Source organism: Diceros bicornis, chromosome 20 (assembly GCF_020826845.1).
Source record: "Diceros bicornis minor isolate mBicDic1 chromosome 20, mDicBic1.mat.cur, whole genome shotgun sequence".
Lineage (NCBI taxonomy): Eukaryota > Metazoa > Chordata > Mammalia > Perissodactyla > Rhinocerotidae > Diceros > Diceros bicornis.
Window position 1 is genome coordinate 33,251,373 of NC_080759.1, and position 18,311 is coordinate 33,269,683.

The window sequence follows — 18,311 nt, forward strand, 5'->3', positions numbered from 1 at the left end:
TATGATTCTAGGAATTTATCCATTTCTTCTAGATTATCCAATTTGTTGGTGTAGCTTTTCACAGTATTCTCTTATAATCCTCTGTATTTCTGTGCTACCTATTGTAATTTCTTCTCTTTGGTTTCTGATTTTATTTATTTCAGCCTTCTCTCTATTTTGTTTAGTGTGTCTGTCTAAGGATTTGTCAATTTTGTTTATCTTTTCAAGGAACCATCTCAGTTTCATTGATTCTTTCTATTGTTTTTTAGTCACTATTTCATTTATTTCCACTCTGATTTTTATTATTTCCTTCCTTCTATTGACTTTGGGCTTTGTTTGTTCCTCTTTTTCTTGCTTTTTCAGGTAGGTTCAGCTTCATTTCTATACACTAACAAGGAATTAGCAGAAAGAGAAATCAAGAATACAATCCCACTTACAATGGCAACAAAAATAATAAAACACCTGGGAATAAATTTAACCAAGGAGTTGATAGACCTGTACACTGAAAAATATAAGACATTATTGAAAGAAATTATAGAAGAAATAAAGAAACAGAAAGATATTCCAAGTCATGGATTGGAAGAACAAATAGAGTTAAAATACCTATATTAACTAAAGCAATCTACAGATTTAATGCAATCCCAATCAGAATCCCAATGACATTTTTCATGGAAACAGAACAAAGAATCCTAAAATTTATATGAAACAACAAAGGCCCTTAATAGCCAAAGCAATCCTGAGAAAAAAGAACAAAGCTGGAGGAGGTATTGCACTCCCTGATTTCAAAATATGCTACAAAGCTATGGTAATTGAAATAGCATGGTACTGGCGCAAAAACAGATACATAGATCAATGGAACAGAATTGACAGCCCAGGAATAAACCCACACATCCATGGATAGCTAATCTTCAACAAAGGAGCCAAGAACATACAATGGAAGAAGGAAAGTCTCTTCAATAAGTGGTGTTGGGACAACTGGACTGCCACATGCAAAAGAATGAAAGTAGACCATTATCTTACACTATACACAAAAATTAACTCAAAATGGATTAAAGACTTGAATGGAAGACCTGAAACAGTAAAATGCCTGGAAGAAAACATAGGCAGTACACTCTTTGACATTGGTCTTAGCAGCATATTTTTTTAAACTCTTTTTTTGTTGTTTTTTTGTTTTGTTTTGTTTTGTTTTTTGTGAGGAAGATCGGCCCTGAGCTAACATCTGCCAATCCTCCTTTTTTTTTCTTTGCTGAGGAAGACTGGCCCTGGGCGACCATCCATGCCCATCTTCCTCTACTTTATACGGGACACCACCACAGCATGGCTCAACAAGCGGTGTGTCAGTGCGTGCCTGGGATCCGAACCAGCGAACCCTGGGCCGCCGCAGTGGAGCACGTGCACTTAACCACTTTTGCCACCGGGCTGGCCCCTTGGCAGTATATTTGTGAATACCATACTTACTCAGGAAAGGGAAAGAAAAGAAAAAATAAACAAATGGGACTACATCAAACTAAAAAGGTTCTGCACGTTAAAGGAAACCATCAACAACAAAAATAGACAAGCACCAACTGAGAGAAAATATTTGCAAATCATATATGTGACAGGGAGTTAATTTCCAAAATACATAAAGAACTCATACAACTCAACATGGCCAACAGGCACATGAAAGATATTCAACATCATTAATTATTAGGGAAATGCAAATCAAAACTACAATGAGATACCACCTCAGGGTCGTCAGAATGGCTATAATTAACAAGACAAGAAATACCAAGTGTTGGAGAGGATGTGCAGAAAAGGGAATCCTCACACACTGATGGTGGGAATGTAAATTGGTGCAGCCACTATGGAAAACAGTATGGAGATTTCTCACAAAATTAAATTAGAAACGTCACATGATCCAGCTATTCCACTTCTGAGTATTTATGCCAAGAACATGAAAACACTAATTGGGTAAGATATATGCTCCTCTATGTTCATTGTGGCATTAATTCACAATAGCCAAGACTTGGAAGCAACTCAAGTGCCCATCAATGGAAGAATGGGTAAAGAAGATGTGGTATATTTATACAATGGAATACTACTCAGCCATAAAAAAGACAAAAATCATGCCATTTGCAACAACATGGGTGGACCTTGAGGGTATTATGCTAAGCTAAATAAGTCAGACAGTGAAATTTCGACAAATACTGTATGATTTCATGCACATGTGGAAGATAAACAAATAAACAAACACAGATAAGAAGAACAGATTGGTGGTTACCAAAGGGGAAAGGGGTGGGATGAAAGCAGAAGGTGTAAACAGGCACATATGTATGGTGACAGCTGGAAACTAACCTTTTGATGGTGAACCTGATTGCCGTCTATACAGAAGTCAAAATACAATGAAATTTATATAACGTGATAAACCAATGTGCCCTCAACAAAATAATAACAGGTAAAAAAAGAAATAAAAGAGGGCCTTACAGATAGAATCCAGGGATGGTAGGTTGATTTCCTCTGGGACATTGCTTCCAGAGAGTAGAAACAAACCACTCCCAAGGAGTAGACACTATATCCAGGGAGTAGTGTCCCTTGAGCTTGGGACACTAGAAGCGATTTTTAAGCAGGTGCCTGGGGAAAAGGGGTGTGGGGATGGTGGTGTGAGGTAATTAGATCAGTTAGACTGGAGGAGGAGTACCATAAGTTCGGGAAGGGTCCATAAAACTGAGATAGTTCCAGTTACTTTGAGGTGGAGCTATCACCAACATGCTTGCCTAAGTTTTCTACCATTCCTGGTTCAGAGTATTTTCTGTGTGGAGAATGTGGTGATTACCTGGACAGAGAGGGGTTAAGGATCGGCTCACTAACCCCTCCTCCCACTGCCCATGGGTAGGAGGGTGAGGGCAGAATATCCAATGGAGCAGGAACCTAGGAAGGAGGGGCAGAAGGGCAAGAGGGGACAGAGAGAAGAGAGACAGGCAGGATCCATCTGCTACCATCTCCCAAGCTCCCAGCCAGCGCCAATCCTTCAGTGCCTGCGCACCACGTGCCTGGGGTGCACACAGGTCCCTTTGCGGAGTCTAGGGCGCAGGGCACGCAGTGCAAGAGTGAGCATGCTGTGCAGCGGGCGCCACCTCTCTTGTGCTTTGTTCTGCCTGGGCTCTTGTTTTCAGAGGCGGTGGAAATCCTGACTTCGTCCTCCCTAGGTGAGTGCTTGACCAAAGATTCCAGAGATAGGCGCACCTCAGGCACCAGTGCCAGGCCTCCTGCAAACAGTCCTAGATCAGAGTGTCATTCCATGTGATTTTCCAGACTGGGCAGGTTTGTATCCCAGGCTGGAGGAGGGAAAGGCGCCCAGGGACTGTGGGGCAGAGAGGCACTCTACCGCCAGGTGGAGAAGTTAATTCTAGAGAAAACAGCAATTTCCTTTCCTCTCTTTTAATCTGCTCTAGATATGCTTCCCATTGTGCACGGCTGGGGCCAGAAGTTTAGATCCAGTGCTGAGATTGAAACCTGAGCCCGCTCCTCCAGGGTGTGGGCTGGACATTCAGATCCTCCCTCTAAACTTCTGACAGAGGTGGGGGGGAGGGTGGGGGGGGAAGGTGTGGGGGGAAGTGCAGGGCTGTGGGGCGCAGTGGTCACCTGTAGAAAGTGGAAGATGAAATCAGTTTCAGGTCCGGGAACAGGTGCTCCTGGGGGCAGCAGCACAAATTGGGAATATTTCAGTAATAGGAAATCTGGAGAACTCACCTGGCAGAGGAGAGGACCCCAGGGCAACTGAGTCCTTGGGAGCCCCTCTTTCTTTCACCTGTGCTGCTGGAAGTTTTTGAAGGACAATAAAGCAGTTAATTCCGCATATTGTGGACCCAGGTTCATTTCCTTTACTTTTGCTCAAAGGTAACAGAAGACTAATGGGAAACATTTATCAGAATAAGGAGTCATCATAGGATAGCCTTCCCCAAGAATTTTATTTGACCCATCCTGAAAGGATACTGGGGTCCCTAGATGACTTTTAGATCTCCAAGAATCTGGGGGTCCCAGAGCTAGAAGGAACCATAGAGTTTATCTAATTAGGTCTCCCCTTTCTTTCCTGAGAGGGAACCTGAGAGTCAGGGAAATGAGGTCTCTTTTGCAAAAGCACTCCACTCCTCCCGAACAGAATCTGTGGAAGAGGATGGTTCTTACCTCAAAACTGTCCTCTCCCACAGCTTCCACTGTTTCACTCTTTACAGTGAAGATTTCTAAAAATTAGTATTTTAAAAACTCTGTACTCCACTTTAAACTTTTTTTTTTTTTAGTGATAATTAGAGGCAATGGAGGAAAACAACTTCCTCCTTTCTCGAAAGTATGCTGTTCTGCCTCAGGCACCAAGAGGGAGTTGATATGGTTGTGACGTGCTGGAAGTTCCACTTCTCCGGAATGCCCTCTGGCTCACGATGACACACATGAATGGCTGCATCTGAGGGGATCCCTTCTCCCCAGCACCATTTCTTCCATGAGGTAAATGTGAGCCAGAGCAGACAGTCTGAGGGGATAGGGGATTTGTGTTTATATAATCTGTGCTATCTCAGGCAACACAAGTATGGATATAAAAGACTAGAGTAATTTCCACAGATACAAACTATTTCTGCAGTTCTACACTCCTCTCCACTGACTCAACCATCATGGGACCCTCATCTCCCAAACAACTCTCACATCACAACTTTGGCAAATTCTAATTCCTTCCCTCCTGAATTGGCTTTCTCTGCTGCTGAGAGCGATAGATTCAAGAAAAATGTTCCATGATGAGACATCGTCTTAGATAAGACATTAGGGGTGTCTGAAAAGGCCCCAGCTACAAATGCAAGATGTGCCTTAGGATCAGGAACTCCCTAAGACCTAAGCACCAAGAAGCACATCACATTGACAGGGAGACCACAAGTCACAAGAGGGAATCTTTGATGGAGAATTGCCACAGGTCAAGCATTTGGGCAGATGGGATGTAGGTATCTGGGCTGGGGCTTACCCAAAGTGAGAAGAGGGACGGAAGAAACTCATCTTCCTCTACTTACCATCAACTTTCTGTTGCCTTATCCTGGATTTCCCCATCTCTTCATATCAATTTCAGACCTTCTATTCTCATCTTTACAAAGCTGTGATCTTGTATTGTTCCTAGATGGAAGCCATTATCCACTGCTGGACCGGGAGTCCCAGATTCTTCAAGATCATGGTCATAATGTCACCAAGCTTCATTATGGAGGAGATGTTTTAATCCTAAGTATGTTTTTTCATAATTATTGAATTCTTCTATCCCAGGCAAAGAAAGATCACGTCTTTTGTATAGCACTGCTTAGCACAAAATCTTTTTGAATCTAAGTGTACTGAGAGAATGGAAAAAATGTGTGTGTGTGTGCATGTGTTAAGTGCTGGATATCTTATTAGGCTCTGTAAACCTGGCCTCCACATGACATACCTCCATATTTTACCTCCTTATCTGGGTGTCACTTCATTTCAGGCAAGCCACCATACATTATTGTTGACAATTTTGATAAACACTACTCTGTAGTGTGGCTTAAATTTATATTGAACAGAATTGTTCAACCATATTTAAGACCTCTATCATGTAAGGAGAGCTGTTCTTCCTAGTTCATAGCTTGCTTTCTGCTCCTGTTATGAGACCTGAAATTTAAGAAAACTTTCTCAGGATGTCTTTTATTAATGTACTAGGATCAAAATCTATTATTGAGATGACCTTGTATTCTTGAAAAATCAGTGGCTGCCCATGAGTTGTGCATAATGATGTCAGAAGTTCTTGAGTCACTGAATCCAAATAATTTTAGCTAAAATGAAACTCATCAGCCTTGTCAACTCTTCTCTGTTGACAGACACAGAGGCGCAGAGAACTTAAGTGATTTGTTGAAGGTCACATAGCAGGCTAATAATGGAGTTGGATGGATCTAGGACTTTAAGCTCTGGGTTTCTCAATCAGAGTTGCTAAAGCTTTAATTTTTAAAAAATTCCAAAATTAAGCATCTCTGATGAACAAAAGGTCTAAGCAATTATAAAATTCTGAAGATGAACTTTGGGCTTTGTTATTGTTCAGACTGTTTTAAAAGTTTTAGTCACCTTCTAGGTTGGGTTCTATACTGTTCACTGAATATCTTTTCTATACATATCCTTTTGTATCTGCCTTGACTGTCAGTCTTGTAGTACACGATCATTTCATTTTGGTGGTTCCCATGGCTTTGAGAAACTGCTGAAAGCTATAATCTCTCTAACAAACACACACACACCAAAATCCACAAACAATTCAGGGGACTCATGGATTCCCCTAGTTTTATCCTGGGGTTCAAGTTTTAATAGTCCAGAGTTTCTTTCAACATTCACCTATCAATGGAAATTTCTGATGTTTCAAAATGGAATATTCACTTTTCTCTTCAGCAGTAGACTCGGGTAGACGTCTGCAAATAGGAAAAACACATGATTGGGGGTTTTTTGCTGGCCTGATTCAAAACTCAGTGTATTGAAACATTTGAACCTGTGTTTACTACCTGCTTGAATAACTTCCCTACAGTGATTTTTATTTATAATTGTAATAAATAAATGACTTCAGAGATACTGAAGTAGCAAACATTTCTAACACTTACATGTAGTATTGTCCCAATTAATAACTGAAATCACAAGTATAAGATGCCACCTTAAATAGGGCTTAATTGTTCTAAAGTTCTGACTATTTCCTTTCCCTAAGACACTTCCTGTTCCTCTCTGTCTACCAGGTGGATGTTCCCCAAGTGACAGGTCCTCTTTGTTTTGAGGGGACTGTCCAGTTACATCATTGATCCTCAGGGGCTGGCTTACAAATGCTCAAGCCAGTATGTGCCTGGAGGAACCCTCTCTGACCAGATGATTCTCACTCCTTTCAGCCAGTTAGTTCTGCTTTCTTTGGGTGTGTGGGTAGGAGAACAGATCAGCAGCTAATATAAGGAAGCTCTATTTTTGAATTCAGGCTCTTGATTAGACACGTGGGCTCATCCCTTTATCTACCAAGTGGTGCCCACCTTAGCCCTGGGAGCGAAATATACAGCATCTTAGTCTGCTGTCATCCAGGTGAAGTCAGTTTCTTATTGTTGGTGTTTGTAGAGCTTAATAAAATATAACCACCTTTCCCTCCAAATTTCAGAACCAACTGAGAGAAAGTTACAGGAGTTACACAGAGGATGATCAAAATGTCACCTTTGTCAAGCTGAGTGGGGAACTTATCTTTAGATCTTCATTAAATGTCAAGGCTGAGCAGCGGCTTGGAAAGAGGCCCTGTGTAACCTCTGGGAATTGTTCTACCTCACCACTTATGGTGGCCATTCCTGGCCTTGGGTAGTTTCCTCCACTTCCTTCCTGAAGTGTTCTCAGGAAGACTCCAACTCCAGAGCTTTCTGTCTATGCAGCTCTCTTTTGGTATTCTGGTATTCTGCCTCGTGAATTTTAACTGCCATATCCTCCCCAAAAATCTGAACTTGGTCTCCTCCACTCAGGGAGATGGCCAGGCCAGATTTGGGTACCTCCTCCATGAGTTGTCTCCTAGAAATTCTCTCTAGCCAGCTATCCATGTCCTGCACTGCCTGGTGTTCAAAGTCTAAAAGCCATTTTATCATGTATTTGATCTGTTTTCTTCTGTAGTTGTTTAAAGTAGGAAGGTAAATACAGCCCTGTTACTTCCTCATGGCCACACATGGAAGTTCCTTAGCTTCTTTATTTAAATCACTTTATTAAAGTAACATTAGCACATAATTAACTGCACATATTTAAAATATACAATTTGATATACTTGGACATATACACATACACCTGTGAAACCATCAATGTAATCAAGATAACAAATATATTTGTCACTCTCAGAAAATTTCTCATGTCCTTTCGCAATCTTCTCCACCTTCTAATTCCTATTGCCAGTCAATTACTAATATGTCACTATATGTTAGATTACATCTTCTAGATTTTATACAAATAAGATCATAAGTTACGTACTCTTATCCTTTGGTTTATTTTACTCAGCGTAATTATTTTGAGATTCATTCATATTGTATGTACGAATAGTTCATTGCCTTTTATTGCTGAGTAGTGTTCTACTATATGGATTACCACAATGTGTTTATTTAGTTGTCTGTTGATGGACATTAGGAGTGTTTCCAGTTTTGAGCTATTACAAAGAAATCTGTTGTGAACATTTGTGTACAAGTCTTTGTATGAACATGTACTGTCTTTTCTGTGGATTAATTTCTAGGAGTGCGATGTTTGAACCATATGATAGGTATATAATTAACTTTTCAAGAAATGGCCAAACTGTTTTCCAAAGAGCCTGTAACATTTTACATCCTCACTAGAAGTTTACACAAGTTCCTTTTACACCACATCCTTGTCAATACTTGGCAGGGTTCGTGTTTTTAATTTTAGCCATTCTTGTGTAGATGTTTAGTTGTATTTCACTGTGTATTTTATTTGCCTTACTTTCATGACTAATGATGATAAGTAGTTTTTCATGTGGTTATTTGTCATTCATATATCTTCACTGGTGAAGTGTTTGTCAAAGTTTATCCATCTTTAAATTGGGTCGTTTGTTTTCTTATTGAGTTTTCAGAGTTTTTAATGTATATTTTGGATATAAGTATCTCGTCAGATGTAAGCTTTGCAAATATTCTTTCCCAGTCTATGACTTATCTTCCCATTCTCTTAACAGTGTCTTTTGATGAGTACAATTTTTAATTTTGATGAAATCTAATTTCATGATTTTGCTACATGTATTGATATCAGTATATGATTTTGTTATTTGTTCTGTTAATATGTTGAATTTCACTGATTGATTTTAAAATGTTAAACTAACCTCGTATTCTAAGAACAAATTCCACTTAGTCAAGATATATTTTCCTCTTTATATATATTTAGATTTGGTTTTCTTAAATTTTAGTTTAAAGTTTTACATCTGTGTTCATGTGGGGTATTGTTCTGTGATTTTCTTGGCATGTTTTTCTGACATTGGTATCAGTGCAATACTTGCCTCATAGAGTGAATTGGGAAGTGTTCTCTCCTCAATTTTCTAGAAGAGTTTGGGTAGAATTAGCATTATTTCCTCCAAAGTTGTTTTAGCCACTCTGAAAGGTAGGATGGAACTGCCTCCCCACCCAAAATTAGTTTGGATGTTGAAACTAATGGCATCACATACACAACAAGAGGCTATAAAAAAGTTGATTAATAACATAATGAGGCTTCCTGAGGATAGTAAGTCAACCCCCAAGTTGGCCCAGGAATACACTGAGAGAGTAGGAAAAGGAGAGTAGTTTGGGGTTTTTATGGTGGTCAGGGGTTGGGGCCGGAATGAGTGTTTCCCTTCATATTTGACTGATGACCAGAATGTGCCATGTTTCATTTATTTCTATTTGAACCTGTCATTATGACATGTTATAAGACATGTAACCTGAGGCTGGTGAGAGATTTGAAAGTTTCACTGAACATCCTGTTCAAAAGACTAGCATTGTGCATTTTGAGAAGTGGATTAGTGCCTTGGTCACGACCAGTAATGTCTGGAAATCTGAAGAGGATAAAAAGAGTCTTAATGAGGCTGTGTATTGTGTCTTTAGTATGTGTAACTTTGATTTATATTTTGATTATCTATACAGCCAGAGATTCTCAGAGGTTTTTACCTAAATGAGACAACCTTTACTCTTTATAGGTCTATTCAGAATGTCTGTTTCTTCTTGAGTTAACTTTGGTAGTTTACATCTTTCTAGGAATTTGTCCATTTCATCTACATTATCTAATTTATTGGCATCTAAAGTTCATAGTATTCTTTATAATCCTTTTTATTTCTTTGTGGTCATGAATGGTGTTCCTTCTTTCATTTCTGATTCTAGTCATTTGTATCTTCCTCTTTTGTTTGTTAATTTCCTTGATCTTTTCAAAAAACCAGCTTTTGTTTCATTGATTTCCCTATTGCTTTTCTATTCTCAATTTTATTAATTTCTTGATTAGAAGTGAGACATGGTGTAACCAGGGCAGGATTGTGTGGGGCTGACAGCAAGAACTGAAGGCATTATCTGCAATGTCTCCTTCCTGTGCAGCCCTGGTTCTTGCCTCCACCTAGACTTTCTGATTTGATTGGTCTGGGATTGGGCCAAGCTCTAGAAGTTGTCAAAAGGGAGGAGAGCTAAGATTCGTGGCTGCCTGTTGCCTGTAGGCACTGGGTTGCTATTATCCGGAAATTATCTTGTATAATATCGAACCATCTGGAGGGAACTGCGATTTCTCCATTTTTATAAATGAGAGGTTCAGGTGACGTAAATAATTTTCCCAATACCATTTAGCTCATAGCTGGCAAGAGCCCAGGTTTGGCCTGGGCTTTCCAGGCATCAAAAGTGTCTACCCTTCCTTTACTGGCCTTGCATTAAATGAGAAGAAAGAGTTGGGGAATGATCCATGGGCTAGATGGGCTGTGAGCTCATGGCAGTATTTTTTATAAATGGAGCTGGGAAGGAAAGACCCACTAGATTGGGAGAACAGGGGGACCAATACGTGGGGGTAGAAGTGAGATGGCCATGAGGCTGGGTTCCCTCACTGACTCTGGCTAGACTAGGGTAGTGGAAGACTCAACTGCACAAATAAAACCAAGCCAAAACACCAGAGGTCTTATCTGACATGATGGTGGGTCAGGCCTTGGAACTGAGACTGAAGTTACTAAGGAGAAGAATAATGGAAGCTAAGGTCTGTAATCTGTGAGATAATAGATGCTTGCTTTCTACAATTTTTCTTCTCTCCTTTTCTAATTTTTTTACTATAGTCAGATATACATAGTATAAAATTTACCACTTTAACAGTTTAAAAGGGTACAGTTCAGGGGCATTAAGTACTTTCATATTGTTGGGCAACAATTATCACCATCCATCTCCAGAACATTTTCATCTTCCCAAACTGAAACTTCATACCCATTAAGCAGTAACTCCTCACTTCCCCCTGCCTTCAGACCCTGGCAATCACTATTCCACTTTCTGTTTCTATGAATTGGACTACTCTAGGTCCTTATATAAGTGGTGTCATACAATATTTGTTCTTCTGTGATGGCTTATTTCCTTTAGCATAATGTCTTCAAGATTCATCCATGTTGTAGCATGTGTCAGAATTTCCTTCCTTCTTTTTTTTTTTTTTGTGAGGAAGATCAGCCCTGAGCTAACATCCATGCTAATCCTCCTCTTTTTGCTGAGGAAGACCAGCTCTGAGCTAACATCTATTGCCAATCCTCCTCCTTTTTTTTTTTTTCCCCAAATCCACAGTAGATAGTTGTATGTCATAGTTGCACATCCTTCTAGTTGCTGTATGTGGGACGCGGCCTCAGCATGGCTGGAGAAGCGGTGCATCGGTGCGCACCCGGGATCCGAACCCAGGCCGCCAGTAGCGGAGCACGCACACTTAACTCCTAAGCCACGGGGCCAGCCCAGAATTTCCTTCCTTTTTAAGGCTGCGTAATATTCCATTGTAAGTATATACCACATTTGTTTATCCATTCATCTGTTGATCAACATTTGGGTTGCTTCCAATTTTGGTTATTGTGAATAATGCTGCTATGAAAAGTAGTGTACAAATATTTGTTCAAGTTCCTTCTTCTAATTTTTTGGGTATATACCCAGAAATGGAATTTCTGGATTGTATGATAATTCTATGTTTAATTTTCGAGAAACTGCCATACAATTTTTCACAGTGGCTACACCAGTCTACATTTCCACCCACCAGGCACAAGGGTTCTAATTTCTCCATATCCTCACAAACACTTGTCATTTTCTGTTTCTGTCTCAGTTTTTTTTTTTTTAATTTTTAAGGTTTGATATTGGCCATCCTAATGAGTGTGAATTAGTGTTTCATTGCGGTTTAATTAGAATTTCCCTTGTTAGTGATGTTTACCATTTAATAAGCTTACTGGCCATTTATATATCTTCTTTGGAGAAATACCTATTCAAGTCTTTGCCTAATTTTGAATCATGTTGGTTTTTTTTTTATAGAGTTGTAAGAATTCTTTATGTAAACTGGATATCAATCCCATATCAGATATATGATTTGCAAATATTTTTCCCGTTCCCTGGGTTGCCTTTTCATTGTGTTGATAGTGTCCTTTGGTGCACAAAAGTTTCTCATTTTGATGAAATCCAGTCTACCTATTTTTTTGTGTGTGTGAGGAAGATCAGCCCTGAGCTAACATCCGTGGTAATCCTCCTCTTTTTGCTGAGGAAGACTGGCTCTGAGCTAACATTTATTGCCAATCCTCCTCCTTTTTTCCCCAAAGCCCCAGTAGATAGTTGTATGTCATAGTTTCACATCCTTCTAGTTGCTGTATGTGGGATGCAGCCTCAGCGTGGCCAGAGAAGCGATGCGTTGGTGTGCGCCTGGGATCCGAACCCAGGACGCCAATAGCAGAGCGCATGCACTTAACCACTAAGCCACGGGGCCGGCCCTGGTCTACCTATTTTTTAATTTGTTGCCTGTGCTTTTGGTGTCATATTCAAGAAATTATTACCAAGTCCAATGGCATGAATATTTCTCCCTATATTTTCTTTTAAGAGTTTTATAGTTTTCTCTTGTATCTTTAGGTCTTTGATCCATTTTGAGTTAATTTACTATATGGTATAATGTAATGGTCCAACTTCAACTTTTGCATGTGGATATCCAGTTTTCCAACCTTATTGTTGAAAAGACTGTCCTTTACCTGATGAATGGTTTTGGCACCCTTATCAAAAGTTATTTCACCAAATATACAAGGGTTTATTTCTGGGCTCTCTATTTTATTTCATTGATCTATGTATCTGTCTTTATGCCAGCACTGCACTATTTTCATAATTGTAGCTTTGTAGTAAGTTTTGAAATCAAGAAGTGTGAGACTTCCAACCTTGCTCTTTTGTTTGATTGTTTTGGTACTCAGGGTTTTTTGAAATTCTGTATGAGTTTTAGGATGAGTTGTCTATTTCTGCAAAAAAATATTGGTAGAGGTTACATGGAATCTGTAGATCACCTTGAGTAGTAGTGACATCTTTAAAGAATTAATTATTCTAATCCATGAAGCCTGGATTTCTTTCCATTAATTTGTGTCTTCTTTAATTTCTTTCAGCAATATCTTTTAGTTTTCAATGTAAAATCTTTCACCTACTTGGTTAAGTTTATTTCTAAATATTTTATTCTATTTTTGTTTTCCTCCCCAGAACCCCAGTGAATGGTTGTATATCCTAGTTGCAAGTCCTTCTAGTAGTTTTATGTGAGCCACCGCCACAGCATGGCAACTGACAGATGGGTGGTGTGGTTCCACAACCAGGAAGTGAACCCAGGCTGCTGAAGCAGTGAGTGCTGAACTTTAACCACTAGGCCATCAGGGCTGGCTCTTATTCTTTTGATGCTGTTGTAAATGGAATTGTTTTTCTAATTGCCTTTTTGAAATTTTCATTATTAACGTATAGAACCACAATTGATTTTTGTGAGCTGATTTTGTTTCTCGCTACTTTCCTAAGTTTATTTATTAGTTCTCATAGGTTTTTTTGGTGTGTGTGGAATCTTTAGGGTTGTCTACATGTAATATCACATCATGTGCCTTTATTTCTTCAATCTCTCTGCTCCTTTCTCTCTCTCTTTTCCTGTGACTTCTGTAATGCCTATATTAATTGGTATGATGGGATCCCATAAGTCTCTTAGACTCTATTCACTTTTCTGTATCCGTTTTCCTTTTCTCTCCTCAGACCTGATAATTTTTGATTCCTTGTGTGCCTATCTATACTAAATGTTCTGTAGATGGGATTCCCCCATGTCAATCTGTTGTTTCCTTGATCACATCCCAGTTGCAGGCTATTGTCAGTTAAGTTATTTATTTAAATGTCAACTAATTATCCATGTGACAGGAAGTAAATGGAATACTTGTGGTCTTATGCAAACTTCTATTTAGTTCAAGGAACTATTTCTTAAAAGCAGATTTCATATTTTAAACGTTCTTAATATGAATGCATTTTATCCAGTTCAACAATTTGATTCAACCAACATTGATTGATTTCATTTTTGTACAAGGTACCGTGCTGGACACTTTGGAAGATGCAAAGATGAACTGGACTCTCTCCTGGTCCTCTAAGGTCCTCAGTGGGCTTCCCATTTTTCTACTGATTAATTAAAAGGCAGATTTACCTGTGATTGTTGGTGCATCTTGTCTAAGTGGTTGCTCCTTAATAGCTTACTAGTTTACCCTAGTAATTTTGATTAGTGAAAGTGAAATGAACAGCTTAATACCAGGAGGTCAGCTGTAGCAAGAAGGAATGTTTTTGGATGAAATGGCTAATGGTGTATGGAGAAGATGCTCAGAATACCCTCGGGTGGAGGTGGGGAGCACATCTAATCCCTGCCAGTATCAGCTCCTTCTAACTGCTTGGTAGGTGTCAGGCTCCATAGGCAGGGGCCTTCTGAAAACAACGTCTAACCCCAAAAGAGAGATAAGGGACATGTTTTTGAACAAGTGACTTTTTCTTGCTTGTAAAATCACACCCTGCTGGAAATCCCCTCAACCAGACAAACCTTCATTAAAATCCACAGAGAATATCACCCCTTGACCTCCAGGGCAAGTCCGAGAAGTTGGCAAGGCCAAATTCTGTGTCCACTCTAGACATTGTAGAAATCAATGAGCACATTTGCCTGAGAATACATAGAATGTAAGATGCAGAACAGAAAGTGGAACCCAGGTCTTCATAGTTCTAGTCTTCGGTTCTTTGCACCACTTCATGATGGAATCCAGAGAAGAGGTGGAAATGATGAGGGTAGAGTGGATGCCATAGGTACAACAACGAAAGAGCATGATTTAGGTATTTTTTCTAAACAAGGCCACTAGAGTGCTTCTTATCTGGCAAACTTATTGTTAAGGAACAAGTGTAAAAAGAGATAAGAAGTGAAAAGGAAAAGAGGAGAAGAAAAGAGAAAAGAACAAACCAAAGATGGACACAGTGGGAAGTGGCATCCTGTTAGTACAGTGGATGAGGAGGAGGAGGGAGGACTTTAAATCACCTGTAATTACACCTGCCTGCTCCAGTGTGTTGTGATTTTAAGTCTAACCTGATAATAAGACACCCTAGCAGTAAACCATCTGGAGACAACAGAAGGGCAAGAAGGGATTGGCTAAAGAAGTAAGAGAATTTGCTGAACATTATCTTATAAAACATATGAGGCAAGTTTTGATGCTGTTCTAGAAACCAAACAATTGCCAGCAGAACTTCCTGCTGGCTTCTCTCCCAGGGCAAACAGCTTGGGCTTTCACAGTCACTGGATTTCCTAGGAAACAGAAGTGTAAACTTGAGAAAAGGCAGGACAAGGATAAGGATTGACAGCGAGCTGAGCCAATCAGGCAATGAGCCTGCCGCAGTGATTTCAAGCCATCCAATTGGCATGACAAGGGTGGACCAGGAGGTGAGGAGTTAAGGTAAGAGGGAGGAGGCAAAGAGGGGTGGGAGGGGACCAGTATTCCCAGATGCAGGTGAGAGCGTCCATAGTTTCAGTTTGAAGCAACTGGTGGCAACAGGTTAGCATTTAAGGTAAATCAATGTTTTTATCTACTATGTTGATTTGATCGCTTTTGTTTCATTTTAGCTTATAAAAAAAAAAGGAAGACAGTAGATATTACTTTCTAAAAAGAAAAACCTAAAAGTTTAAGAGAGCTCTTGGCTGTCAGTCTAGGGAAGAAATAACTTGCTTGGTACTGGGAGAGGCTTTTGTCAAAGAGGTACTCGGATAAAAATGTGCAAAAATACATTTTATTTTGGGAAAAGGGAAGGAAATAAACATCATTACATAGCATTACATTACATCAGTACACAGCAGTTACTAGGTACTAGACACTTGAGTGTGAAGTGTGTGGGTGAATTGCTGTAACTAGTCTATATGACCAGGGATAAAACTGAGCTTCAAGAAGGTTAAATATCTCAAGTCATAAAACAATTAAAAGATTGAGCTTTGATTCAGATCTTGGTTTGTGTGACATTCAAAGTTGTGCTATTTCTGTCATATCCTGCTGAAATGACCACCTAGAATCAGAATTCTTATTAAAGTGGACTGACACAGCTTGTTAAAAATTGTGTCGGAGAGTTGATTTTGAAAGGAGAGGAAGAGTATCCTCTACCCACGCAGGGTCCTTTCTGGCTGGGCTACAAATTAAATTGACATGAGACTGAACAGCAGGAGAAAATCAAAGTTTAATAACATGTATACATGGGAGAAACCAGGGAAACTGAGTTTCTCAACAAATGGCGGAGGTTTTCACCTTAAATAGATTTAGATAAAGACAAAGGAGAATGCTGGGGGTGGGGAGGGAGACAGGAGGGAGACAGAAATCACAGTAATCAAGAGTGTGCAGATTTAAGTCCTCTCCTGTGCTGATAAGTTTCTAGAGATAAAGTCATCCCCCCTCTTCCCAGTACAGAGAGGGAGATATGGTCACAAATGGAGATTTCCCTTACAAATGTAAATTATCCATATCCACAGTTAAATTCATTTAGGCAGTTAGTGGGGGAGGTCAAATGTCCCTCAGAGAAAATAATCAAGGCAAAGAGACATATTCTGGGCCAGTTTTGATCTCCCACAATTTGATTGATCATGCAGGTGAGAAATGGTATTGCCATTTATCCAGTTGTCTACTCCCCTTGCCTTCCCTCTGGGGCCTAGTTAAACCACACTAAGTAGATAAATTTCTTTCCTGTTTTTAGAGCTTTAATTTTTTCCTCAAAATCTTACAACTACAGAAATCTCTTTATTTTGTAATTTTACATTTCAAATATTGAGATTTAAATTGTGGGCATTCATTTGTATTTATATTCAAATAGCAATTATCTAATGATAATCACAATGATCAATTGTAATAGCAATCTAGTAGCATCGTGCTAAGTGCTGATGATATGATCACAGGAAACACAAAAGAAACTGCTCTTGCCTGTAAGGACCTTATAGGCTAGTAGGAGAGGCAGTTCTGAAAGCAAAGAATTATGTCATAGCGCAATGTGTACTCTACATGGGCTTTGCACAGATTATACAAAGGAAGAAGCAAGCTGTTTCCTTCTGGTGAGAGGGTTATGTGAGGCTTCACCATAGTGATTCTACAAGGAAGAGTAGGACTTCTCTAGACCAACAACGGAGGGAGGGTGCTCCTGAAAATGGGACTGCATGCACAGAGGCCCAGAGATATAGAACACTATCGTGTGTTTGGGGAATGTGAGTGGGTGTAGATGCAGAATAGATTCTGAAGGGGTGGAGAATGATTAGAAACAAGCCTGTGGAGATAGGCAACGCCAACATATACAGTGCCAAGTAAGACATTTGCTCTTACCTGTATGCAACGGGGAGCCACCAAAGGGATTTAGACTAGACGGTGAAGTTCAGATTTCCATTTTATAAAGATTGCTCTGACAGTCATCTGGAGGATGGATTGAAGGGGGCAAGACTGGAGGCAGGGAACTAGCTAAGAAGCAATTACAATAGTGGAAATGGGAGATGACCAGGTCCTGGACTAAGGTGGTATCCAGGGCAGTGGAGGTGAGGGAAGGAACAGAGATGCAGAAGATGTCAAGATGGTGAAATTCTATAGGACTTGGCTGCTGATTCAATGTAGTGGGTGAGGGAGTCTAGGATGATGTTCAGTTAAAGACCTGAGAAAATGGTGTTGCCATTTCCTGAGGCAAGGAATAAGGAGGAAAAGATAATGAATTGGATTCTGGAGCATTAAACTTGAAGTGTCTCTAGGTCACTGACATGCACATACTTTGTAGGAAATTTGAAATCTGGCTCTGAAGCTCAGGAGAGTGCATGAGTGGAAACAAAGATTCGGGAGTCATCACTGTGTCAGTGGCTATGGCAGAGATTGCTATGGGATGGTATGTGAGTGAGAAGAGGATAAACAACTGAAGCCTGGGAAACAGTAGCATTTAAAAAAGCAGGTAGAAGACAAGGGAGAGATCAAATAGGTCAGACCTGAGCGAGGAAATTAGATTCACAGTCTTTGACAGAAAAGTGTTTCAAGAAGGAAGAAGGATCGATAGAGTCAATTGTTGGGTGAAGTGAAATAGGGACCAAGAGTGACTGTTGACGTTGGCGATCAGGTGAGCAATGACTTCTTGAGAGTATGTTCCTTGGAGTGACAGGGTGGAGACCAGACTGCAGGGGACTGCAGTATGGATGGGGCATGAGACAGTGCAGAAACTGGAGACTCTTTCAAGTGCTTTGGCTTTGAAGGGTGATAGGGAGAAGGAGTCTAGGATTGAGGGACCACTGCAGATTCATGAACTAGAGGGAGGAGCTGGTGGAGAGGAGGAAAAGGGCATAAGTGATGGCTGAGG

General features: G+C 40.0%; 1 protein-coding gene across 4 annotated transcripts in view; it reads left to right on the top strand.

Moving 5' to 3' along the window:
• The first annotated feature begins 2,965 nt into the window (after nucleotides 1-2,965).
• Nucleotides 2,966-18,311, top strand: part of CAPSL (calcyphosine like) — a 49,666-nt gene continuing 34,320 nt past the window's right edge. For 3 of the 4 annotated variants that reach the window (XM_058564243.1, XM_058564242.1, XM_058564245.1), the window contains exon 1: nucleotides 15,457-15,521. The gene's annotated coding sequence lies outside the window, so the exon portion shown is untranslated. Of the gene's footprint in view, nucleotides 3,165-15,456; nucleotides 15,522-18,311 lie in introns of those variants that run through there. The other variant, XM_058564244.1, reaches the window with a different exon arrangement.